Source organism: Hyalella azteca, unplaced genomic scaffold, assembly GCF_000764305.2.
Source record: "Hyalella azteca isolate HAZT.00-mixed unplaced genomic scaffold, Hazt_2.0.2 contig4028, whole genome shotgun sequence".
Lineage (NCBI taxonomy): Eukaryota > Metazoa > Arthropoda > Malacostraca > Amphipoda > Hyalellidae > Hyalella > Hyalella azteca.
In genome coordinates this window covers 1-15,090 of record NW_025934255.1, presented here as the reverse complement: position 1 = coordinate 15,090, position 15,090 = coordinate 1, and positions in this window count along the sequence as shown.

The window sequence follows — 15,090 nt, the reverse complement described above, 5'->3', positions numbered from 1 at the left end:
TTTTGTGAAAATATGTGTATGTCAAGGAATTTAAAAGCAAAGAAAAAGCCAAGAAAATGAATTTTCTTGTCTTTTTCTTTGCTTTTAAATTCCTTGTGAACTTGCGATATAAGCAGACTGATAATATAAGTACTTATGTGTATGTCTACATGCATTCCCTTTTTACATTCTTGTTGTGGTCAACGCACCTATTATTTTAGTAAAAGAACATTTTACATGCTGCTTACTTGCGCATGTTCAAGACATTACGATCTCTGAGCAGGTACCGGAGGGTTGCGTTTTTTTAATAGATTATCAAGTGTGGTGGAGGTTAAGATCACCACAACCCTTCATCACTCTCAAATGTTTAGAATAATCAGTGCCATTGTATTTACGCCACTACCTACACGGCACTGACATGGAGCCTGCATGAAGCCGTCATGTACATTTGAGAGTACTTATATTATCAGTCGCTTATATCGCAAGTTTATAAGGAATTTAAAAGCAAAGAAAACGCCAAGCAAATTCACCATATCGATATTGGAAACGTTTTGGAGTCCAGCTCCATCACCAGTTCGACAATCTAAAAATGAATACAATCATTTTATAAGTCAAAATTCTAAGTCAGACATAAAACCTAGAAAGACCTAAACTGAGATTCAATATCGATATGGTGAATTTGCTTGGCGTTTTCTTTGCTTTTAAATTTCATATATGAGAGTACACGTAGGCATCGCCCCTCTGCTGCTGCTGAGACGCGATGAAAGGCGCCAGGCGTCGTTCTGATGAAGGGAGTTGCATCGACTCAAGGCGCCAGGCGTCGATACAAAAGCAACGAGTCAATGCACCAAATATTAAGGCAGCAAAATGGTCATTCCATCGCACTACCGTTGCTCTGATGCGGCATCCACACAACTGTAGATTAGAATTCAGCCATATATAGATAATGCTGGCGCTAATTTCAATTGGGTTTCAAGAAGACTTCAATTTCTCGCGAAAAAAATTTAGGCCATAGGAATAAGCAAAGAGCATGAGTATCTAAATCGAACAAACAGAGTTAAAACTCTTGAGTATTCTGTATAGTACGGTGCCTCATATATATATATACGTAAATAAATTTTTCATGCACGAGCCATAGTTGACGTTTTTCGTTAAGTGGTCAATAAGGCAAACGGGAATATAAAGAGAGAATGAGGAATAAACGGGAATAATGAGATAATTGCACGGGACTTACGTAGAATCAAAAAGTAGCGCATGCGTTAGTAGCTCGTCCTAGAAGGCGTTCAGAAATGAAGGGCCCACATCTGAGACGACATTCGTGAGGATTTTAGTTTTTGTTTTCAACAAAACTAAAAAAATTCGACACGGGTGCGAAATTGTATTTAGAAGGAAAACAAATTATAGTTGCAAGAAACAAAGCAAGAGTCCGAAACATTTCTCAACATGATAGTTCGAGTAATATAATATAGAAAAAAATTCTGAAACCATGTCTCAGCAAATTGCAGACATAATCATACATACTACTACTTGGACATAGTCATGCATACAAAAAATAAGTAGTCCTGCAACACATCATCATTCATCACTTACTACTAAAACACCTAACCTATTGGGGCACCTAATTTTTACATGTTCGTCCCAATCATTATTATTCGTCACTCTCGTCGACTACTTACTTCAATCACTATATCAACTGTTGTGACAACTTATACCGTCACCTGAGTAGCATCAAGCAATACCTCATCACACTTACACATATAAAAACTTCCAGCGGCAGTCATATCCAGGGCACCAAACGTCACCACCATCGCCCATACCGGTTTCCCTCCACCATCACAACCATCATCAACAACCATCATCACAACCACCATCACAACCATCATCACCTACGGCATCAGCAGCAGTCACAACCAATGCACAAACGACATCGCTTAACCTTCACCATCACTTCCACCATCATCACCATTCATACTGGTTCTCCTTCCATCATCATTATCACCACCCGTAACAACAGCAGTCACATTGTATACGATTGTTCTTCCATCACCACCACCATCATCATCAACATTATAACCACCGGCCATCATCACCACCACCACCACCACCACCACCACTATCAACACCACATCATCATCACCACCACCACCATCATTATTTTCACCACCACCAACACCACGACCATCACCATCATCAGTCACATAAAGTACTCGAGAGCGTCAAGAGCAGGAGCAAGGCGCGCGCGCATGCAAGACGATGTACACAGGAGGCACGGACCGTCAAAGATCGCGTCTACGCGGAAACATTAACTCATATAACGCGCAGCCAAAACTTGCTATATTTATTTAATTAATTCTCACCAGGCATCTACCGTTTAAATAACCTTGATTTAACATTGTTTAAGAAGAATTAGGACAAAATGAACACTCAAAGCTCTTTTTAACAAATTATAAATTTTTACAAATTATTTCTTTGTTAATAACCGTTATCTTGGTTATTCACAAGGCCTTAAAATGTAGAGTTTTTTGGCAAAACAAATGGAATTTTTGTAAAATAATTATAATATTTGAGAAATTAATTCCATTATGTACTCAGAAATTAAACAATTTATGTGCAAAAGATTCATATGGCACATAAATGTAAAACAAAGGTAAATAATAAGTGTGGCAGTTTATTTGTACAATAAGCAGACGAGACGAATTATGCCTTCCACTTTATTTAAACTTGATGAAGGAGCATTAATATGTATGAAACCGAGCTTGGAGACCGAAAGCATGCAGAATCGTGATTATACACAGGAAATTAAGAGAAGCTAACATACCCGGCAATCCCGTCAAAAATCCATTAATTTGCGCATTAATCTGCGATTTAAATCCAAGAGAGGCGACGAAGAGCATGCGTTTGCATGCCTTGAATCAAGCGACGGAAGCTTGTTTGTTCATGTGTGGTGTTATAGGCGAGTCTGGCACGATCACACACGAAGGATCCTGGGCCTTATACTTTCAAAAAAAGTTAAGAGATCGTAAGTTCATCAGCCAATCATTGACGTCCTTTCAAGCAAAATCCACCTGCAGTCATAGACAAGAAAATAGAGCGTAAGTACTTACGTTCACTTAGCTAGTTTTGAAAGTATGGCCCCTGGACGATAATTGGCAGTAGAGGAAACAAGATTGAGGCATGCAGTAACAACCATCGAAACTAACTTGATCGAACATGTTGGTATTTGGGGATATTTTATAATTTGGAGGCAAATTTAACACTCTGTTACTTGACGGTAACTGAATTAAGTCACCAGGCCTTATAATTAAAGACACGAATATTATTGCTGATATTATTGGCATGGTATACGGTTCACGCACGAATACCGTTTCAGCTAGAGTGAAAGAATATATATTTTTAAAAATTTTGCGCAAGTTGTATAGTAAAAAGATCTCTAAAGCTTTGTGAATGCTGTGATGAATACGCTTCCTATTAAGAGGAACCTTTAATTTGAATAAACTTTAAACCACAAAATTCCTACCAATATTGAAATTTTCACCAGCACTTGACAAAATCATAACGAGGCGCGTACAATGTGTAACATACATCGCTGAAGGGAGAGATACAAGCGCCGCTATCGACCGTGAAGGGGGCTTTGCTCCCTCTTATTGAAGTCTTCACTTCACAGCTGGCAAATTGGTTTCGTCAGGCGACGACGTCTATACGAGCCGTGTCTCATTTCATCGAATCATCGACGGTGTCTCAACAGTCAAGTCCCAGAAGACGAGCAAAATGTCAATAATATATTATCATTATAGGCGCGGGATCGTTATACCAAAAATTTCACAACGGGAAAATTACTCCTATTAATCTATATATAAACTCGGTACATCAATTCATGGTGATATATACGATAATCAATTTCCAATTATGTATAAATTCACACATGGTGGACGCTCGAATTCATAGTATAGGGAGAATAAAGAAGTAAACAACTTGGTTCAAATTCCATTAATAATTGCTAGCTGAAATGAATTCAAATATGTTGGATAGATAATTACAGTCGATGATCGATACACCGGAATAATCAGTAAATACAGTTGATATAAAGTTCTAAAGTATAGTTACTAGAGCAGCCTAATTATTTTCAGCCGAAAGTTACGCGAACCGTATCTTAATATTATTAAACCCGAATAAATTAATGCATTTCACGTACTATATACTCTTGTGCCCTATATATGAATACGAGACAGAAATATCAGACAACACGAGAGTTCATGTACATGTAGATTGTAGAGGGATAACAATTACGCTTTGTGATACTGGTGAGTGCATGCATGGCGGAGCCTCACATTCCCTCGCACCAATATAAATATAAATATATCAATATAAAATATAAATATCTTAATAAACAATATAGAAGTTGAGGGGACGCATATCGAACATGGCATTGAAGCTGATGTTCATGTATATAGATAACGTCATGGGAGTGGCGGAGAAGAACATCGCAATGAAGAATTGAAGTTGAGGATCGAGGCGCTTTCACACGGAAATCTGAAGTGTTTTAAGTTGAGGAGGCGCCTATATATATCGTACAGAACATTGAAGATGATGTTCATGTATATTATATTTTAATAATTATAATAACGCATTCGTCGTGTGAGTGGCGGAGGAGAACATCGCAGTGAACAATTGAAGTTGAGGAGGCGCTTTCACACGGAAATCTGAAGTGTTTTAAGACCATGGATCTCGGAGAGAAGGGGGAATGAATATAGAAGGGGAATAGAGAACTGTCGATGTTTTGGAGTTTCCTGCTCTTGAGTGCGAAATGCTCTACATAAATGAATGCTTCTTTCCCAGAGGTGTTGGCTCATAACTGGAAGATTGAAATTAGGGCTTCATAGGTAAAAAAACGCACGTCATTGAAGTGACTGATAGGAAATACCAGAAATCGAGCCACCTAACTTCAGCACGCGATTCAAGTGACTAATGTAATAATGTAATTCGGATTCTGTGAAAAATATGGAAATCCCAACACGATATAGTAAAATGGATAAATTACGAGAGCAACCCAATAAATGAAGAACGGAAATGAGCCATTTCGCGAAAAATGAAAAACAAAATGTTTATAATGGCTTTGCTGAATGCTTCAGGCCGATGCTCTCAACGACATTCGCTGTAATCACAAATGTAAAATTCCATAAAAATATCATAGGTTTCCGAAGTTGAATTTAGAGGAAAAGCATGTCCATATTTTGAAGCAGTTGTGAGATGTAGTCAACGCCTCCACAGAGGAATGCTGCGAAGCGTGTAGGCATCGCAATGCTCGCAGCGATCTTCGATATCCGTTCATTCTCGGCAGCGAGATGCGAAATGAGTTTCATTGAACTGGCGACATCTGGCAACCGCAGCCTAGGCCCACTAACTCGCTCCGCCCACATCCCCGCCTACTGTGGCACGTAAGCCGTTTCCTTGTCAGGCTAGTGGCGCCACTGAACCTACAGCGGCGTTCACGAGAAGCGCTACTACAAAGAAACAACTACCACTCACATACCGGATCACAACGGATCAATTCGGGTTAAAGCTTGCAATCGGCATGATACGTGAGAATGTACAGGAATTTGGCTAAATCTCACTAGCATTGAGGCTGAACTGGAAAAATACCCCTAAGCCATCAGGGGATTTCTTCTGCAACATTAACGTGTGAGAGAGAAAATCTGATGAAAACGATGGGGTGAGAAATTATGGAAGTGACATACAATTTGGATCAATCAAGACAGATGGGACAGTTTAACGAAGAGTATGGAGAATTTCACCCATTTAATCGGTGAATCCGAACTGAATGTAAAATGTCAATAAAGTCAGAGTAAACTTTCATTACAAGTTTACGACGTGGAAAGAAAGGACTCAATAGATGCGAGAAAAAAATTATACAAACAATGCAGCACTAATAAGTCAATTTCGACTAATACCGCCATTATGCAGTGATACAGACAGCTTAATTGTACTTGATGCTAAGGGCAGAACAAAGCAATATAGTTTCTACTGTCCTGAGCAAATTTCCTCAACATCTATAAGACGCTGAATCTAGTAACAGAAAAACGAACATCCTTTCAATGCTTAATATCTTCAAAGCAAATAATTTATAGAATTGTGATTTATCCGAGTTAGTGTCACATTAATGGTGGTGTTATATCGTCGATTTTCCTGTCCTAAAAAAATGAATATTTTTTTGGAGCATTCACTAAATAATGTCACGTTTCAAGAACTCAATGTCGAATAAGCAGAACCGAAATTGAATACACAAAATTTACACTCAAACATAATAAAATCATTCCAAGATGAAGACTTAAATTTAGCTATAACAGCCTACACAGTAAGCAGTTTTTGAATGTAGGAATAGTAGAAAGTTCCATTGTCATTGAAACCTTGCGAACGACAAAATCGGAAGTCATTCAGTTGTGCCAGCTGTCAACAAAAAAAAAAATCTGTCACATGCCACTAATATTGTATTGAACTATTTATTATGTGCAACACGCTCACACAGCTGAACATAAATCTTGAGCAAAATAAAATCTTGATCACTCCTTTCCAATTATGTTCAGAAAATACCTTTAGTCACCAATACAAAACTCCGACAGACAACAAAATTTGAGAGCCAGCCCAGAAGCCATCTGACGTTGAAATAGCGTACATTAATTTTTTTGTTCTAAATCAACTCGCAATCAACTCGTTATCTTCCCCTTATGCATGGGAAAGGCCTATAACCACCAATTAAATGATGTTGAATTTATACTTAAATTTTTATTAAAACACAACGACAATCAACAATATTGGACAGCAAAGGACCAACCTTGCATCGGCGTAGGCCGTACGCTTGAGCTCCTTGACGATCTGTGCGATTTGCTTGTGAGTGCGACTGCCGAAGAAGATCTGGCTTGGCCTGAAATAAAGGTGAAACAAAATTAAACAAAATTAATTGATGAAAAATAAACATCTACTATATAAGGTACAAAAGCCAAAACATAGATGGGACATCGAAAACATTACTACTAAATATTCATCTACAAAACCCTACTCGAAAACATGTGCCTATAAAATACTTCTTTCCCATTGACACGTGAAGCTATACACAAGAAATCACGGCAGAGACTATAAGCTGTTGTTCATCTCATTAGTTGTTGGCCTGTGGGAGACACCTTAATTAAGCCCTAAATTGGATACGAAGTCCAGAGAGAAAAATTCTGGGATCGCACAGCGGTGATCGAGGTCGACGTTTCAGGCAGGCAGCGCGTGTCGGGTATCAGACGCGCTTAGAAATTGATAGGCTATTCCATAAGGGATGACGGTGGGCGAATCGAGTCGCATTAATTTTTATTCGAACTTTTAGGAATATTCTACACGGGACGTATATATTCGTGGGAAACGACGACGGTTTCTTCAATTTCTGCCGACATTTTAGGAATATTCGATACTATTTCTATATATTTCTATAATATGTATAAATCCATTGGGAACGACGGCAGTCTTTGTTCAACTTTTCATTTGTTAATGTTAAACTGTCATTGTTTAACTTTTTATTGTTAAGTTATAGGGTTATGCATTGTGTTTGAAAATGCATGTAAATGGCGTTTTCATCTGTGGTGGTTCAGTTTCGATATCATGTTGAATATAGCGATGATTTTACAGACAATTTTGAAAGTCAACAAGAAATTCATCGTGATATCCCACTGCCTAGATTTAGTATTTAATTACGTATAGGTTTCGTTTGCTTCGAGGCGATTTTGCCCAAGAAGGTTACCGAACTGAAGATCGGTATAATAAAAACACGTATTCAAATTAATATCCTAATCTGAAGCATTCGATTGGTCAAATAGCATAGCTTAGTTCTGAAATCATTTCCCGATGGAACATCACATGCTTGTGCAGGCTTTTACCGAAAAAACTCACTGCATGCATTCTGTTGGAATTTTCTGAATAACATCACTAAATTTCGAGAGCAACCCCGGAAAAAAAATCCACAAAATTTTCAGAGCAGTTATACCTATTACATCACTTAATTATGAAGGCATTCACCAAGCAACGTCACAATTCTGTGAGTATTTAAATATACCAAACAACACCACTTCATTATGAAAGTATTTATACCCAACATCACAATTCTTTATTATTTATACCGAGTTGGATAAAACCGACACTAAGCATTTTAATTTCCCGACATAAATTCATTGAACGACCGTGTTTGAAGTTACAAAAAATCATGACTCCTCCACCAATATTAAGGAAGTAAATGAATAAAATAAAAATGACGTAAAAAAAACATTGATGAATCGAAATTTTGACGACACGATCGAATGAACTGTGATAAAGAAAAGAAAATTATAATAATTACTGGAACAAATACAAATAACAAATCATCTATAGCAAGTCTGAAGATTTAGAAGTCATTAATTGGCAGAAAAAATTTACACAAATAAAAAATTAAAGATGAACATATATTGCAGCAGAGAATATCGTCTATTCATACAAAAAATAACAAATATTGAAGACTGACGCATGAAGTTAACACCAAAATTTCATTATTCGCGAGTGCAAATTCAAAATCGATGAGATGACTGAATGTATACACTTATACTTATTGAGCAATTGCGGTGTCGCATAAACTCAGAACCGACGTGTTAAAAAAAAACACAAACTCGAGGTTACACTTGAAATAAATTTTAAGGCTTCATGAGGTAGCAATTAATGAAGTAAAAAATATGAAAACGAATTTTTGATACCAAACGATCAAAGAATTGTCCGAAAAAAAGTATTTTTAAGAGTCAAACGAATTAGCGAGGCGAGTCAATCGCCCCACAAATTCACCGTACGCGCATCACCAAATAAAATCGAAATTACGGCGCATCATTGCGAACAGCAACCAACAAAAATGGCTTATAATTGCAGTGTAGCGAGCAATTCGGCTCAATTTGCGTCACAAAACAAAACTCGAGCCAATCAATTACCTGCAGTTGGCATGAGCCAGCGTGATCGAGTTTTTAAAGCACAGAAATGAGAGAGCTTTTGACAGTTGGAGGAGAACCACTGTTGTATTATAGACCAAATCCAAGTGTAATCCAACATTTAGTTTATTACATCTATATTTAGTGCTTGATCGAATATTGAGTCGATTTTCAATATACTAGGTTGACAATGATTTAACTGCTAAATAAAGCATTTGAAACAAATTGTACTGTCCTATTTACTAAGTAAATTTAAAGGTAATTATGTACGTGGCTTCGTCCAACGAATATATGTCTTGCACGCACGATGCAGTACCACGTATTGAGGGACGCTTTGGCCGTACCAGTGGGTAATTAACGCATTAACGTATTAATAGAGACCATCATCACACACATACTTGCCTTTTCCATCACATACGAATAGCTAATATCACTCACAGAAAGTACATCTTTGACGTCAAGCAGCAATTTCTTATTTCACGTGATATTTTCATGCAGGATTTTGCGCTCGCGGTTCAGCAAGATGCGTTCGTATCTCCGCTCAAGACTATAGAAAATATTATCGTGTAGCAAATAAAGTTTTTCAACACAAACGTTTGATATTGAAATTATAAAAATTTAGGAGAATTTAATGTATCCGAAGCAAGTAATTAGGCAATCCTCATACATGTATTTAATGTATGAATTACGATGTGTGGATAATGGATGCACGTACGTGTGTGCATTTAAAATTGAGCAAGCGAATATGGTTTAAAATATAATATACGATATTGTGCCAAAGTAAAGTAAGATTATAATGAAATTGCGTAGGTACCCGATAATAAGGGTAATCAATTTAATATCGATACATATCAGACATGGGAAGTTGTAGTTGTTTAAAAGCGCCGTGTTCTAGAGGAATGAAATACGAGTGAAATGAGAAGCGAACGTCACACATAAATTTATTTCAAATGATTATGTTGTCGTTTTACAAGATTATACCTTCTACAGTACACAGAGAACATGAAAATATTTCAAATTAAACATGGATGCACCGATACGTAAATAATATACAATCAGGAGAAAGAAAATGAGAAATGAGTTATTATGAGAAAATTAAGGAGAGGAAGAGTACTCGAGGAGAAATGAGGTCACTAAGAAAGTAAAAAATAATGAAGATTAAAATAGAAAAGAATATGTGGGAAAATATTCATATATAATTGCAGATTGAGAGCAAGATGGCAAAGAGAAATGAATAATTCAATTTATAAAAAAAATAACTCGAGGCATTGCGAGTAGGAGGAAATTAATAAAAAAAATAGAAATAAATAAAGAGTGAAACACAAAGCAAGAGAGAGAGAGAGAGAGAGAGGAAAGAGGGTAAAGGGAGAGGAAGAAGGAGAGGAAAAGAAAAATATATTAAGAGTGAAACACAAAGCGAGAGAGAGAGAAAGGAAAGAAGGTAAAGGGAGAGGAAGAAGGAGAGGAAAATAAAAATAAATAAAGAGTGAAACACAAAGCAAGAGAGAGAGAAAGGAAAGAGGGTAAAGGGAGAGGAAGGAGAGGGCAGAGGGAGCGTGCAACACCAAAATGGTGTCGGCAGAGGGTGACAAAATCGATTGCAGAGCAGCACCGACGGCAGCTCAATCTCTGCGCCGAGCCACGCTATAACTAAACCAGCTCGTGCTGCGAGCTTCCTACCAGGCATATGATGTTCAAATAACGTTCATTAAATACTATTGAAATGACGTTGAAAAAATGATGGTTGAACGTTGTTGAAATAACGTTGACTCAGTGATTAAACTCTCAATCAAAGTTGTTTCAATTTTGCTCGTGCTGTGAATAGAATTATATCATAGAATTACCACACGATTTTGTTCCTATATAAGGGCCCATACTTTCAAAAAAGTTAAGAGATCGTAAGTTCATCAGCCAATCATTGACGGTTTTTCGAGCAAAATCCACCAATCATAGACAAGAAAATAGAGCGTAAGTACTTACGTTCACTTAGCGAGTTTTGAAATTAAGTATGGCCCCAGGCCTCTGATGTTCAAATAACGTTCATTAAATACTATTGGAATGACGTTGAAATAATGATGGTTGAACGTTGTTGAAATAACGTTGACTCAGTGATTAAACTCTCAATCAAAGTTGTTTCAATTTTATTTGCATGAAGCTTTGATATCGCCACGTTTTTGATTTTGATTCAAGTTCGTTCATTCGTTTTGAATCTCTATAAAATATAGCATATATCCATAAATATATATTCCGTATTAATTATTGCTACACAGAAATTTTATACTTGGGGGTAGCTCAACAGAACATCAATAATTTTTATTCTCATATTCATAGTTATTTTGATCGACACGGGCAGAATATTAGTTGAATTAACATCACAAAAAAAAAACACATATGAATGGTATCAGCTCCAATATAATAATTTGTCAATAGAAACATATATAATGATAGGTACGTTACTCAGTGCCACTGAAACAGACACTAAAGTATTCAAAATAAACGTCGACAGGCGCAAAGTTTCCTCAAAAATCAATGATAAGAAACAAAGAGCAAACTTGAGTTTTTATTGTGGGAGAAGAACGCCAAAATAGATTGCGATGCAAAATTATGGGGATAATAGAGGCGATGACGTCATGATGATCACATACGAAAAGTTGAGCAAAATTATTCAAAACTTACAATAACCAATATATTAGAAAAATTACAATACGCTAAGTGATCACAAACTAGCATTAAGACAGAATACGGCAAGACACGACAAAACATTGAAAGAAAAGACACTGCGAGTTAGAAGACCAAAAGAACACATTTTACAGAGTGCAGACAAATATGCTTAAGTGGACAGACTATTCAGTAGACAAACGTGTTACCAACTGATACCACAAAACGGAGACAACTTGTAAATGGGTAGACACTGTAATAAATTAGAGCATCTGTAAATAAAGACTGCCAGTGAACAGATACTGTAATTAGTGTCGCACTGAGTAAACCGACACGCTGGGAAACTATTTTTCTATTCAAAACATCTCAAAAGATATCAACAGGCGACCATATAGATATCAACACACGTTGACCTTCTCCCAACAGGTATGAACACGCAGACTGAACACGCTAGTCCACCGAGAGGAAACAAGCTTACGAGCAGCAGCAGCGCAGGCACCCTTTAAGGTCAAAACATCTCAACAGATATATAAACATGTGGCCACCACTCTCAACAAGTAACAACACGCAGCCATAGGAATCAACAGGCGGTGACCTTATTTCAACAGGTATCAACACTCGGTCATTGAAGTATCAACCAAAACGTGGTCACATAGGTTATCAACACGCGTTGACCTAATTTCAACAGGTATCAACACTCGATCACTTAAGTATCAACCAACACGCGTTCACATAGGTATCAACACTCGTTGACCTCATCCCAACAGGTATCAACACGCGATCATTTGGATATCAACACGCGGTCATATTATTATAAACAAGCGGTCCGTTAGGTATCAACACGCGGTCACATATAGGTATCAACACACGTTGACCTCATCCCAACAGGTATGAACACTAGGTCATTTATGTATCAACTTATATACACGCAGTCATAAAGGTATCAACACTCGTTGACCTTCTCCCAACAGGTATGAACACGCAGACTGAACACGCTAGTCCACCGAGAGGAAACAAGCTTACGAGCAGCAGCAGCGCAGGCACCCAACACAAACACCAGCACTAGTTTGACGTCAAACAATACACGTCAATAAGGATAATTAGCGCTATACTCAGGCATGTGGTTCGTGGGAGGCCGTCTCGAATCTTAGTTCTCATTCAGAGAGCCGCTTTGTCTGGACGCAGTCGGGGCTACACGCTCAGAAAGATCTTTTGTGAGGCTAAAAAATGTGAGAAGTGATTTTGCATCGGCGCTACTTTGACTCGCTCAAATATAGGCTCGCATATCGATGCAAAATAAGCTCTAGATTCGACGGAGTATTTCGACATGAAAATTATTTATGGATTTGAATTCTTCCTTATATCAAGTTTCGGTACACAATCGTTGAAACAATTCAAGTAAAAACCAATTAAAATGAAGAAATTCTAAACGGATAAATATAAAGCCATCATAATATATATTAAATACTAATATAAATTAAAATATATCATAAATATAACTGAATTTTTCATGAAGACTTATTCAATATGAAGACTTAGAAACCAATATGATAAAATGATTAAAATATTGTACCAAGACTGAGGCGAGAGAATGACTCAAAAATTTAAAATTACAACTGAAAGTGATTCAATAAATGTAAAATCAAGATTCCTTCAAGTACAGGAATTGCATGAGTATATCTCTTCTAGCTGTTATGTTCATTTGGTCGAATATTTAGAAGACGAACTTTAGTACCGAACACTCACGAACAAAATCCTAATAGTTTTCATCAATTGGCAAATGGGCGATTGGAAGTGTTATTATTAAAAATTTAAAATTAAAAATATTCATGAAATATTTGGCTATTATTTCTCAAAAATTTAATTAGTGGCATAAAGCATCTAGAAAACGTACACCAACATCAGTCGGCATTTGCATACAAAAACAAGTGTATGAAATTTCATACGTTGCATCCACCGGCAAGCCATGAGACAAGCATGTAGTTATTATTTCAGTATTCAGTATTTCAAGTTATTATTTTATTTATACACAAACACAAACTGCGCTGAGGTTCGCAATTTAATGGCAACCACTATAAACGAAGTGTAACATGACCTCACAATTGAGCTGGCATCCCGGCAAGCAAATACCTTCAATTTCAGCACAATTTCCAGCTCGATTTTCCATACTGGTGTATTTTAGGCAGCAGGCATTCTTCACATATACAATAATTCAGTAATAGAAGCTTTCTATAGCGCTGATGAATACAATAGTTACTTTGTATTAATGATAGCGGATTTTTGGGTAAGGGGAAACCAGATCTAATATAGGTTTCAGAATTATTAAATTTGAATTCCCCATCAGAGGATAATGATTTTCATGAGCGAAATTTTATTTAGAAACTCATGGCGGCCTAAATAAAATGCTGCTGTCAATAATAATAGTTAACAATAATAAATAATAAATCCAAGAACAGTACTGCGGTCACCTTAATTTAAATCAAATAAAATGTAGAAAAAAAATTCACCGAAAATGTAAAGAAGTCGTAGAATCTCGTCTCTATTCAGTGCGAACTGAACTGTACAGCAGCGATTAGATTGTACACGTTTTTTAATTTGATTCAAGTTTAGCGCGAGTAAATTGCTTCGTATAAAACATTCCAACCAAAAAGGTAATAATAGAATAAAAGATTATTGCAAGCAACATGAAAATAATGTTTGCAATAATAAACATCAGAAAAATGACGTTTGCAACATATTTGCAATGTTTGCAATATTTGAACACACATGAATATTTTTGCAATGTTTGCAAAAATTATGTTTGTATAAGAAAATGTTCGCAATATCTTTGCAATGTTTGCAAAAAATTGTTTTCAATAGTGAACATCTGAAAAATACACCAAATAAATTGTCGGTAATTGAGCTCAGACCAAGAATTATTACCAATGATAAATAAAGAATTGTTGGCTTGTGTGATAAATGCTCTTCTTATACCAAAATATATTACATTAAAAAAGGCAATTTGAGAAGAAATTTCAAATACGAACTTTCGTAGAAAGAACCGCGAGGATTAATAACAAACTATTCGTTACCATTACGTAGAATATCATAGAAATTATGCTAAAAAATTAACAAATAAACATGAAAATAAACACTTGATTTTAATACGTCACTCAGAATTATGATTGCTCATATGTCCAAATAATGACACGCTTAAAAAATACCTTATAGCACTGATACGGCGCATATAGACACACTCGGGATGACACACAAAAGAGTAAAAAATATAACTCAGTACTCACTGCAGTGAGTGACAGAGAGCGTATTTCTCGTCGATGAAAACGTGAAGTCACGGACAGACGGACGGACGGACATGGCGAGCACAATAGTGCATTTTTTCCATAAATGAGAAAGAGTAAAAAATATAACTCAGTACTCACTGCAGTGAGTGACAGAGAGCGCATTTTCTCGTCGACGAAAACTTGAGGTCACGGAC